At 41.2% G+C, this 13,937-nt stretch overlaps 1 pseudogene; it reads left to right on the forward strand.

Moving 5' to 3' along the window:
- Window positions 1-12,211: 12,211 nt before the first annotated feature.
- LOC106633971 (ubiquitin-fold modifier 1-like) lies at window positions 12,212-12,695 on the forward strand (annotated as a pseudogene).
- Window positions 12,696-13,937: the final 1,242 nt, after the last annotated feature.

Here is a 13,937-nt window from a genome sequence, read left to right on the forward strand (position 1 = left end):
CATTTCGACTTTGGTGAATCTGACAATTATGTGTCTTGGAGTTGCTCTTCTCGAGGAGTATCTCTGTGGCATTCTCTGTATTTCCTGAATCTGAATGTTGGCCTGCCTTGCTAGATTGGGGAAGTTCTCCTGGATAATATCCTGCAGAGTGTTTCCCAACTTGGTTTCATTCTCCCTGTCACTTTCAGGTACACCAATCAGATGTAGATTTGGTCTTTTCACATAGTCCCATATTTCTTGGAGGCTTTGCTCGTTTCTTTTTATTCTTTTTTCTCTAAACTTCCCTTCTCACTTCATTTCATCTTCCATCGCTGATACCCTTTCTTCCAGTTGATCGCATCGGCTCCTGAGGCTTCTGCATTCTTCACGTAGTTCTCGAGCCTTGGTTTTCAGCTCCATCAGCTCCTTTAAGCACTTCTCTGTATTGGTTAATCTAGTTATACATTCTTCTAAATTTTTTTCAGAGTTTTCAACTTCTTTGCCTTTGGTTTGAATGTCCTCCCGTAGCTCGGAGTAATTTGATCGTCTGAAGGCTTCTTCTCTCAGCTTGTCAAAGTCATTCTCCGTCAAGCTTTGTTCCGTTGCTGCTGAGGAACTGCGTTCCTTTGGAGGAGGAGAGATGCTCTGCTTTTTAGAGTTTCCAGTTTTTCTGCTCTGTTTTTTCCCCATCTTTGTGGTTTTATCTACTTTTGGTCTTTGATGATGGTGATGTACAGATGGGTTTTTGGTGTGGATGTCCTTTCTGTTTGTTAGTTTTCCTTCTAACAGACAGGACCCTCAGCTGCAGGTCTGTTGGAGTACCCAGCCATGTGAGGTGTCAGTCTGCCCCTGCTGGGGGGGTGCCTCCCAGTTAGGCTGCTCGGGGGTCAGGGGTCAGGGACCCACTTGAGGAGGCAGTCTGCCTGTTCTCAGATCTCCAGCTGCATGCTGGGAGAACCACTGCTCTCTTCAAAGCTGTCAGACAGGGACATTTAAGTCTGCAGAGGTTACTGCTGTCTTTTTGTTTGTCTGTGCCCTGCCACCAGAGGTGGAGCCTACAGAGGCAGGCAGGCCTCCTTGACCTGTGGTGGGCTCCACCCAGTTCGAGCTTCCCAGCTGCTTTGTTTACCTAAGCAAGCCTGGGCAATGGCAGGCGCCCCTCCCACAGCCTCGCTGCCGCCTTGCAGTTTGATCTCAGACTGCTGTGCTAGCAATCAGCGAGACTCCATGGGCGTAGGACCCTCCAAGCCATGTGCGGGATATAATCTCCTGGTGCGCTGTTTTTTAAGCCCATTGGAAAAGCGCAGTATTCGGGTGGGAGTGACCCGATTTTCCAGGTGCCATCTGTCACCCCTTTCTTTGACTAGGAAAGGGAACTCCCTGACCCCTTGCACTTCCCGAGTGAGGCAATGCCTCACCCTGCTTTGGCTTGTGCATGGTGCACGCACCCACTGACCTGTGCCCACTGTCTAGCACTCCCTAGTGAGATGAACCTGGTACCTCAGATGGAAATGCAGAAATCACGTTGCTCACGCTGGGAGCTGTAGACCGGAGCTGTTCCTATTCGGCCATCTTGGCTCCTCCTCCGGTTCCCCACTTCTGTAGGTCTTATGCTGGACATAAAGCCTGCATTTGCTGTAGAGCTGCTGCTTTCCCTGTGTCTTTCTTTAACCCTTGCCTTCCCTTCAAAACCTAACACAGACCACGTAGACATCCAAAGGATAATGAGGGAATACTACAAACAACTCTGCATTCATAAATAAGAAAACATGAAACGAACTGCTTCCTCAATTTGAATTTGTCATTTACAAGCTCCCAAGAAAGAAGTATCTGTGTCCAGGTGATTTCATTAGAGAAGTCTGCCAAACACTTAAAAAAAGTTAACATCAATTATACATATTATTTTCCAAAAGACAGAAGAGAGAACACTTCCCAATTCATTTTGTGAATTCATTTATGGTATTACCTAATATCAAAACCAGACAAAGACAGTACAAGAAAAGAAAACCACAGACCAATAGCCCTTATAAATATGAATGTAACAACTCTTTTTTTGGTTGTTTTTTTGAGGCAGGGTCTCACTCTGTCACCCAGGATAGAATGCAGTGACACGATCACGGCTCACTGTAGCCTCAACCTCCCAGACTCAAGCCATCCTCCCACCTCAGCCTCCTGAGTAGCATGGGTCACCATCCCTGGATTTTTTTTTTTTTTTTTTGTACAGACAAGATCTCACTATGTTGCCCAGGCTGGTCTCAAACTCCTGGGCTCAAGTGAGCTTCGCACCATAGCCTCCCAAAGTGCTGAGATTACAGACATGAGACACCATGCCTGACCAAAAACTCTTAATAAATTTCCAGCAAATAGTATCAGCAATATATAAAATGACTTATATACCAGGATTTATTCCAGGAGTGCAAGGCTGGCTCTATTATTTGAAAATTGATCAATGTAATCCACCATATATCATCAGGCTAAAGAAGAAAAATCCACATGACTTTGTATTTGGTGATTACTGTTCAGATGCAACACCAAAAGCATAATTCATGAAAAAAAAAATAGGCCATTGGGCTTCATTAAAATTAAAAATTTCTGCCCTGAGAAAGACACTATTAAGATAATGAAAAGACAAACCACAGATTGGGAGAAAGTACTTGTTAAACACACATCTAATAAAGACTTGTATCCCAAATATACAAAGAGCTCCAAAAACTCAATAACAAGAAAACAATCCAACTGAAATTGGCAAAAGATGTGAATAGACACCTCATCAAAGTGATTTATGGATAGCAATTAAGCGTAGGAATAAATGGCCAACATTATGGGTTGGTAATTTTATTTATTTATTTATTTATTTTTGAGATGGAGTCCCGCTGTGGTCAGCCCAGACTGGAGTGCAATGGCATGGTCTCAGCTCAGTGCAACCTCTGCCTCCTGGGTTCCAGCAATTCTCCTGCCTCAGCCTCCCGAGTAGCTGAGATTACCGGCGCCTACCACCATGCCCAGCAAATTTTTGTATTTTTTAGTAAAGATGGGGTTTCACCCTGTTGGCCAGGCTGGTCTCGAACTTCTGACCTCAGGTGATCCACCTGCCTCAGCCTCCCAAAGTGTTGGGATTACAGGCGTGAGCCAACACACCCGGCTGGTAATTTTAAATCAAAACAATGAGTTACCACTATACAACTATATGGCTAAAATCCAAAAAATATATAAACAAAACCTCACAAAAAACCTGACAATACCAAACACTGGTGAGGATGTGGAGCAACAGAAACTCTCACTCATTGCTGGTTGGCAGCTTCTTACAAAAATAAACACAGGCTTACATATGATTCAGCAATTACACTCCTAGGTACTTACATAAAAGGGCTGAAAATATATATCCACATGCAAACCTGCACGTGGATGTTTATAGCTGCCTTATTCATAAGTGCCAAAAACTGGAAGCAATCAAGATGTCCCTCAATAGGTGAATGAAAAAACAAACTGTGGTATATCCAATGGAATATTATTTCTAAGATGACCTGATTGTGGCTGCCATCTCTCAGCCTGGACCCTGCCATGATCCTACCAGGACTCTGCCACTTGGGGGGTTTTCAGACCCAACCCTGCTGGGGCTAGAGGAAGCCCTGAGTGCCACCTGGATGCAGCGCCTCTGGGTGGCGGCAGGTATCGGGGGGGCGGGAAATATGGTAGCCGCTGGGAGGGCGCAGAGGCCATTTATAGGGTGTGTAGGGCCCGAGAAGGCAGGTCTACGGAAGCAGGCTCGGCAGCCTGTTTAGGCCATGGAGCCACACAGATCCGGGTCCTGGGGTGACCACTCTGTCCCAGTTGGGTGAGACCTACCTAGTCCTGACGACACTGGACAAAGGCCTTAACCACAGGAAGGTGAGTGGAGTCCCCCAAGCATGATGGGTGGAACGGTTAGCACCCATTGGTGAGGGTTGGTCTTGGTTCTACCTACCAGATGTTGATGTTGGAAGAATGGTAGAATAACATGGTAGAATAACATGCCACATTTGGCCCATTGAAAGGCCCACCACACTTTGGGAAGATTCACTGGCCATTTATAGAAGGCCTGTGTATTTAATATGAAAAAGCTGTTCTCAACTTTCCTCCCAACCCTTTAAAAGAAAACATTTGCTAAATCTAGCCCTTCTAGATGTAAAGAGATTCCCATGGTATGACAGAGTTAGAAAATCACATATCTTGTATATTCCCATTTGTTTAAAAAGAAATCATAGAAAATAAATGTCTTCCGTAGATGACTTTTTGAAATGGAGTTGTCAGACCACCTCTGGAAGTGACACCAAGAGTGACAAGTCCACATTTATTCAGGGGGTTAGAGGACATGGAGCGGAAGACCTGAGAAGGAAGAGAAGAAGGTTCTATGCCTGACTGGTTATATTTAGAAGACATTTTCATATTCTCACCATTGTTATGTGTGTGTGTGTTTTATTCACCACTACTGTATACATAGCTGACAATGCTAAGAACTTTTTTGAAATATTAATATCTAGTCTTTCTAGATGTTCTGAAGTGCCAGACATTTGTTAAAATTAGAAGTAGTAAAATAACACATTTTGGTACTTTGGTGTTAAAATTCATATGAAATGTTGTTTTGGAGAGGAATGGCCAAACCACATCTTGCGTAATACACATTGTGTTTGTGTACTACTTTGGTGGGGAGGGAGAAGGAGGAAGTGTATGAACTCTATGCCAGGGTGCTTATAGTGAGGCAAGATTAATCATTGTCTCTTATGTCTGTGCATTTTGTTTTATTTATCTATGTATATAAAGGACAAATGACTCCTAATTTACAACATGTAGTCTTTCTGGAGAGTAAAAGAAGTTGTCAGGGTATGAAAAACATAGAGTTAGTAAACTAATATATTTAGTTTACATTTACATTTTATAATTTACATTTTGTAATTTACATTTGCATTTTGTTTTAAAATTCCTAGGAAAGATTGTCTTCTGAAAAGTTGACTATTATTGCTCACTGGGTTGATGGAGATGGGAAGGGTTTTAAATCCAAATGTTCCTGTTTGGAAGGTTCTATCAAATTATAAAGGGAACTGCCATTTATAAAACCCTACAAGCCACTCTCCTTTATAAAACCTCTACAGACACCCCCCACTGGGGCTATCAAGCTAGTAGCAGCTTGGCAACTCTCTGGGACAGAGCTCCAAGTGGGAGGGGTAGGTTGCTGTCTTTGCTGTCTTGCAGCCCTCGCCCTTGCTGTCTCCAGGATCTGGAGACTCTCTGGAAGTCAGGGGCTGGTCTAGACCCCAAGCACAGAGCACTCATCTGATGGAAAAGTGGCCGTATTGTTCTCCATGCAGGTCCTGGTCCTCACTTCTCCTCAATGGGCAGGGCTACCTGACCTGGGACTCCAGCACAACCACCTTGCCCCTGCCTGGCCACTTCAATCAGAGGCATCTCAACATTATTTTGAGGAGGAAATCCCAGAGTCAACCTGCAATCCCTCTGCCTCTGCAGTTGCAGTGTTAGTGACCTAGCAGCCCTCAAGCTGGAGAAAGAAAAAAGCACCTAGTCACTATGCTGGCACTGCCAGCACACTGCAGCCACCATATGGATAGAAGTCCAGCCCTTATTCCCTGGGAACTCCCATTCCCCACTCTTTGCCAGGCAGTTTCCCCAGCTCGTTACTGCAGAACAGCCACTGTAACCACAGCTGAGCATACCCACTGATAGTGGCCCAGAATTACCCTGGGGAGAGACTTCCAGAGGCATCCAACACAGCCCCTCTGCCACTGCCACAGCAGTGGTTCTATCCTTGCTGCCCTCAATCTGGGGAAGAAACAGAGCCTGAGGGCTGCAACCAAGCTACAGCATGCCACAGTCACTATATGGAGAAGAGGCCAGGCTCTCCTCCTAGTGAACCCTCAGCCCCCTGCTTCCCAACAAGCAGGACCCTGAGCTCATGCCAGTAGTGCAGCCACCTCACCCTACTGGCTGAACATTCCCAGTAACAGCAGCTCTACGTTACTCAGAGGTAGAACCCCCATGGGAAACTGAAAGCCCCTCTGCCACTGCCTCTGCAGTGGTACTATTCCTGCTGCCCTCAGACTAGCAAAGGAGCAAAGACCCTAAGTACATTCTCCACACCTCCAACAAGCAGCAGTTGACCCAAGAAGGGAAGCCAGAACATCTCCCATGCTTCCCCACCCACCCACCTGCTCATCACTAGGCAGGGATGTGGATCCAGCTGGGGCCCAAAGCACAGACCCCCCGCATTCTGGGCCGATTGCACTGAGTGATTGCTGATCTGCATCTCTCTAGGGTGGAGCCTCCAGGAGACAAGCAAAAGACCCTTGGCCATGACCACTACAAATAAGGTCCCTTCATCAGTTGCCTCCAAGTTAAGGAGGCAACATAAACCCTGAGATCACCCCAGAGCTGTGGTGGGCAGCCCAGGAGTGCCAAGACAATCTACAGCCAGAACTCAAGTGGGAGAGGAGCTCACACTTTCAGAGCATTGAGAGAGAGCACAGCTGCAACTGTGAGGAAACACGAAAACCACATAACCGAGCAAGAGTCTATTAACTGGCCAGTACGCTAAGCACCACCAACTGGACCACACCCCAAAGCTTCAGCACCAAAATACCTTGCTAACATACAATCCAGTCAAACCAAAGATAAGTCAGCTATACATAAAGACCCTGCACAAAGCCTTGACCTGTGAAAACATCTGGAAAAGAAGTCTTCTGAGTGTATTCAATCTACATCATAGTTAAAGGAACATCCACATGCAAAGATGAGAAAGAACCAACACAAGAACTCTGACAACTCAAATGGCCGGAGTATCTTATGTCCTCCAATCAACCACACTTAGTTCTCCAGCAAGGGTTTGTAACTAGGCTGAAATGGCAGAAGTATACTTTAGAACATGATAGGAACAAAGATCACCGAGATTGAGGAGACCAGCAAAACCCAATCTAATGAAACCAAGAATCACAATAAAACAGGAGCTGACAGATGAAATAGCCAGTATAATAAAGAACCTAACTGATCTGATAGAGCTGAAAAAACACACTACAATAATTTCACAATGCAGTGGCAAGTATTAACAGCAGAATAGACCAAGCTGAAGAAACAGTCTTGGAACTTGAAGACTGATTCTCTGAAATAAAGCAGTCAGACAAAAATAAAGAAAAAAAGAATAAAAAGAAATGAATAAACCTCCCAGAAATATGAGGTTATGTAAAGAGGCCAAATCTATGGGTCACTGGAATCTCTGAAAGGGGTGGGGAGAAAGCAAACAACTTGGAAAACATTTTTGAGAATATTGTCCAAGAAAACTTCCCTAACCTTGCTAGGGAGGCCAACAGTCAAATTCAGGAAATACAGAGAACCTCTGCAAGATTCTACACAAGAAGATTATCCCCAAGACCCATAATCATCAGGTTCCCCAAGAGAGAAATGAAAGAAAATGTTTAAGGCAGCTAGAGGGAAAGCACAGGTCACCTCCAAAGGGAACTCCACCAGGCTAACAATGGACCTCTCAGAAGAAATCCTACAAGCCAGAAGAGATTGAGGGCCTGTATTTAACATTCTTAAAGAAAAAAATCTTCAACCAAGAGTTTAATATCCAGCCAAACTAAGCTTCCTCTGCAAAGAAGTAAGATCGTTTTCATATAAGCAAATGTTGAGAGAGTTCATTACCACCAGACCTGCCCTAAAAGAGATCCTGAAAGGAGCACTAAATATGGAAAGGAGAGGCCATTACCAGCAAACAGAAAAACACATGTAAGTACTTAGACTAGTGACTCCATAAAGCAACCACACAAACAAGCCAGCATAATAACCAGCTAACAACACAATGACAGGATCAAATCTACACATACCAACTTGCTAACATACTAGCCTTGAATGTAAATGGGCTAAATGCCTCATTTAAGAGGCACAGGATGTCAAGCTGGATAAAAAAGCAAGAGCCAATGGTATTCTGTCTCCAGGACAACCATTTCTCAAGCACCCATTGGCTCAAAAAAAAAAAAAAAAAAAAAAAGGGATGGAGGAAAATCTACCAAGCAAATGGAAATCAGAAAAAAGCAGCAGTTGCAGCCCTAATATCAAACAAAACAGACTTCAAGCGAAAAAAGGTTAAAAAAAAAAAAAAAAAAAGAAGGGCATTACATAATGGTAAAGGGTTCAATTTAACTAGAAGACCTACCCATCCTAAATATATATGCAACCAACATAGGAGCATCCAGATTCATAAAGCAAGTTCTTAGAGACCTACAAAGAGACTTAGACTCCCACACAATAATAGTGGGAGACTTCAACATTCCACTGACAGTATTAGAAGATCATCAAGGCAGAAAATAAACAAAAATATTCAGGACCTGAACTCAATATTGGACCAAATGGATCTGATAGACCACCACAGAATTCTCCACCCCAAAACAACAGAATATACACTTTTCTCATTGCTACATGGCACGTACTCTATAACTGACCACCACACGATCAGACATAAAACAATCTATGACAAACCCACAGCCAATATCATACTGAATGGGCAAAAGCTGGAAGCATTCTCCTTGAAAACTTGCACAAGACAAGAAAGCCCTCTCTCACCACTCTTCTTCAAGATGGTATTGGAAGTCCTGGCCAGAGCAATCAGGCAAAGAAAGAAAGGGCATCCCAATAGCAAGACAGGAAGTCAAACTATCCCTGTTTGCAGATGACATAATTCTATGCCTAGAAAACCCCATAGTCTTGGCCTAAAAGCTCTCTTAGCTGATAAACAACTTCAGCAAAGTTTCAGGATACAAAACCAATGCACAAAAATCACTAGCATTTCAATACACCAACAACAGCCAAGATGAGAGGCACATCAGGAATGAAATCTCATTCACAATTGCCACCAAAAAATAAAATACCTAGGAATACACCTAATCAGGGAGGTGAAAGAGCTCTACAATGAGAATTACAAAACACTGCTTGAAGAAATCAGAGATGACACAAACAAATGGAAAAACATTCCATGCTCATGAACTGAAAGAATCAGTATGATTAAAATGGCCATACTGCCCAAAGCAATTTACAGATTCAATGCTATTCCTATCCAACTACCAATGACATTTTTCACAGAACTAGAAAAAAAAACCTTTAAAATTCATATCAAACTAAAAAAGAGCCCAAATGGCCAAAGCAGTCCTAAACAAAAAGAACAAAGTTGGAGGCATCACGTTACCCAACTTCAAACTCTATTGTAGGGCTACAGTAACCAAAACAGCATGGAACTGGTACAAAAACAGACACACAGACCAATGGAACAGAGTAGATTCCAGAAATAATGCCATACACCTACAACCATCAGATATTTGACAAAGCTGATAAAAATAAGCAATGGGGAAAGGACTCCCTATTCAATAAATGGTCTTGGGATAACTGGCTAGCCATATATAGAAGATTGAAACTGGACCCTTTCCTTACACTATATACAAAAATCAACTCAAGAAGGATTAAAGACTTAAATGTAAAACCAAAACTATATAAACCCTGGAATACAACCTAGGCAACACCATTCTGGACATGGGAATTGGCAAAGATTTCCTGATGAAGATGCCAAAGGCAATCACAACAAAAGCAAAAATTGACAAAGGGGATCCAATTAAACCAAAGAGTTTCTGCACAGCGAAAGAAACTATCAACAGAGTGAACAGACAGCATAGAGAATGGGAGAAAATATTTGCAATCTATCCATCTAACAAAGGTCTAATATCTAGCATCTATAAGGAACTTAAACAAATTTACAAGAAAAAAACAACCCCATTAAAAAGTGGGCAGAGGACATGAACAGAAACTTTTGAAAAGAAGACACATTTGACCAACAAGCAGATGAAAAAAATTCAATATTATTTGTCATTGGAGAAACGCAAATCAAAACCACAATGAGGGCCAGGCGCAGTGGCTCACACTGTAATTCCAGCTCTTTGGGAGGCTGAGGTGGGTGGATCACTTGAGGTCAGGAGTTCGAGACCAGCCTGGCCAACATAGTGAAACCCCATCTCTACCAAAAATACAAAAAAATAGCTGGGCGTGGTGGTGCACGCCTGTAGTCCCAGCTACTCTGGAGGCTGAGACAGGAGAATTGCTTGAACCCAGGAGGCAGAGGTTACAGTGAGCCAAGATCATGCCATTACATTCCAGCCTGGGTGACAGAGTGAGATCTATCTCAAAAAAACAAAAGCAAAAACAACATGATACCATTTCACACCAGTCAGAATGGCTATTATTAAAAAATCAAAAAATAACAGATGCTGGCGAGGTTATGGAGAAATGGGAACACTTATACACTTTTGGTGAGAGTGTAAATTAGTTCAGCCATTGTGGAAAGCAGTGTGGCAATTCCTCAAAGAGCTAAAAACAGAACTACCATTTGACACAGCAATCCCATTACTGAGTATATACCCAAAGGAATATAAATCTTTCTACCATAAAGACACTGATGCGTATGTTCCTTGAAGCGCTATTCACAATAGCAAAGACATGGAATCAACCTAAATGCTCATCAGTGGTAGACTGGACAAAGAAAATGTGATATAGGTACACCATGTCTCACCTTATACAAAAATCAATTCAAGATGGATTAAGAACTTAAACCTAAGACCTGAAAGTATAAAAATTCTAGAAGTTAACATTGGAACAACCCTTCCAGACATTGGCTTAGCCAAAGATTTCATGACCAAGAACTCAAAAGCAAATGTAACAAAAACAAAGATAAATAGCTGGGACCTAATTAAACTAAAGAGCTTTTGCACAGCAGAAGGAACAGTCAGCAGAGTAAACAGACAACCCACAGAGAGGGAAAAAATCTTCACAATCTATAAATCTGACAAAAGACTAATATTCAGAATCTACAATGAACATAAACAAATCAGTAAGAAAAAAAACAGTCCCATCAAAAAGTGGGCTAAGGACATGAATAGACAATTCTCAAGGAAAGATATACAAATGGTGAATGAACATATGAAAAAATACTCAACATCAATAATTATCAGGGAAATGCAAATCAAAACCACAATGTGATACCACCTTACTCCTGCAAGAATGGCCATAACAAAAAAGTCAAAAAGCAGTAGATGTTGGCATGGATGCAGTGAACAGGGAACACTTCTACACTGCTGGTGAGAATGTAAACTAGTATAGCCACTATGGAAAACAGTGTGGAGATTCCCTAAAGAACTAAAACTAGAACTACCATTGGATCCAGTAATCTCACTGCTGGGTATCTATCCAGAGAAGAAGTCATTATTTGAAAAAGATACTTGCACACGCATGTTTGTAGCAGCACAATTCGCAATTGCAAAATCATGATACCAACCCAAATGCCCATCAATCAATGAGTGGATAAAGGAACTGTGAGATATATGTATATATACACCACGGTAGTATTCCATCATATATATATATATATATATATATATATATATATACACACACACATATACTACACAGCCATAAAAGGAATGAATTAACAGCATTTGCAGTGACCTGGATGAGATTGGAGACTATTATTCTAAGTGAAGTAACTCAGGAGTGGAAAACCAAACATTGTATATTCTCACTGATACGTGGGAGCTAAGCTATGGGGACGCAAAGGCATAAGAATGATGCGGTGGACTTTGGGGACTCTGGGGAAAGCGTGGGAAGGGGACAAGGGATTAAAAGACTACAAATATGTTGCAGTGTATACTGCCTGGATGATACGTGCACCAAAATCTCACAAATCACCGCTAACGAACTTACTCATGTAACCAAATACCACCTGTACCCCAATAACTTATGGGGAAAAAGTCCACTGCATGTCTATAAAGCAAAAACAGGTAGGAAAAATAATATTTTTATAAAAACAGGAAGAAAATAGGAGTCATAAGGAAAAGTCCTCTGTTGGTTTATTATCTATATGTTTTTGTTCCCATTTCTTCTGTGGTAGCTCTAGGGCTTACAATATGCACCTTCAACTTACCACAGTTTAATCATAGCATATGACTTTGTGAATTATGTAAGAGCTTTATAACAATACACACCCATGTCTTCTATTCCTAAAAACAAAATATTTCTATTATAAGCACCACAATACATAGTTTTATTCCTTTAAAAACTTAATTATTTTAAGAATAATTTTCAGCACAGTGAAGGAAGTCGTGCTACCCCGCAGAGTTGGCGTGTGTTCTAGATTCATCCTGGTACCACCATGTCGAAGGTTTCCTTTAAGATCATGCTGACATCGGACACGCAGCTGCCATACAAAGTACTCAGTGTACTTTGTACTTTCCTGAAAGTACACCTTTCACAGCAGTCTTAAAGTTTGCAGCCGAAGAATTTAAAGCTCCTTCTGCAACAAGTGCAGTTATTACCAATGATGGAATAGGAATAAATCTTGCACAGACTGCTGGAAATGTTTTTCTAAAACAAGGTTCAGAACTGCGGATTATTCCTAGAGATCATGTTGGAAGTTGTTAATATCTGCTACTTGGAACATACGATTGCCTTTCAGAATAAATACTGGTATTTTTTGTTGTTGTAAAATTGAAATCAGGCATTTAACATACTATGAAAACACTAAGAGTCAATGAATAATGAAAGGTGACTCATCTGTCCCTTTTTGTTGTTCATACTCTTCATATGAAGAGGGAATGCATAAGAATTAAGGCTACTACTGTCACAGAAGATCATAGTCTTTGCTACCTCACAACACAAATAGGTAGTTCATTGGGGGGAAATGAATTAGCCAACTGTGTTAACTGCAAGGTTCTGATAATTTTTTTTTTGAGAACAATTTGGAACATTAAAATTTACTGAATCTTATATATTCATCTGACTTAAAAATATAAAAAGAATTACGGATCCTGGATGGCAATTTGCTTGATAGCATCTGATTTGCAGACTCATAGTTTGATTTTTAATTAAATATATAGGTTATGATGAAGTCAATAGACATATCAGTGAACAATTAACTATATTAAATTTTTATCATTTACTTTTTCTAAGATTAAAACCTCATGTATTATATAAATTTCAGTTTAGTATCCACAAAAAATTAAAATAATAATGTAACTCTTATGTGTATAAATTGATGTCTCATACCAGGTTTTAATGTTGGACTTGCAGAATCCAATATTTGTAATGGTGGGAATTCACAATACAGTAGAAGCATCCTTTGCTGAGTTATAGATTCCTTTATCAATCTCTTTTGATACAACTTTTAAAACAAGTATCTTCAAGAAACCATTGGTGTTTTGAGGATAATATTTCTAAATAGCATTCAGGAAGAGAATATTATTGCACAGAAGATCTGATGATCAAAAAAAAAAAAGCTCAAGGAGATGCAGATTGAAAGTGCTGACAAGTTATATTTATTGAAGATCCAACTTTTAAGGAAGTGCTAAGATTAGTCACTCATGTGAATAAGAAGCCAGGAAAGGAAAGATGGGGAAACCTAGATGACCAGGCTTCTGTTAAGGAGGAAAGCAACGGAGGAAAACAGTGAAGGGGAACAGAAAGGTGTAGCAAAGTGTTACAGAAAAGCCAACTGGATAGACAACACTGCAGAAGGTAGAGGTTGGGGAGAACTGAAAGGGAAAACAAAATACTTGACATAGTCTTAAGTAGTAGAAGGCAATTAGAGAAAACTAAGTATCTACTGGCCTTGTCAACATACAGACTTCAAAATACCCCTTATGAGAATCCAAAGAATGATGTGTGTAAGGGAAGATTTTATGTGCCCTTCCAGAAGAAATCAGTATCTATGTAAATCTTGAAAGATGAAATCAAAGCTCATAATGATTCAGAATCAGTGCTTGCCCTGCTGTATTCTGTCTGAACGGTGAACTCTGGAAGCAGGGATTGTGTCTGTCTGGCTCTTTTTAGAGCTGGAAATGTAGTGGCTTTCATTAAATACTTGCTGTGAAGTCTCTCTA

The sequence above is a fragment of the Pan paniscus genome, chromosome 19 (assembly GCF_029289425.2).
Source record: "Pan paniscus chromosome 19, NHGRI_mPanPan1-v2.0_pri, whole genome shotgun sequence".
Classification (NCBI taxonomy): domain Eukaryota; kingdom Metazoa; phylum Chordata; class Mammalia; order Primates; family Hominidae; genus Pan; species Pan paniscus.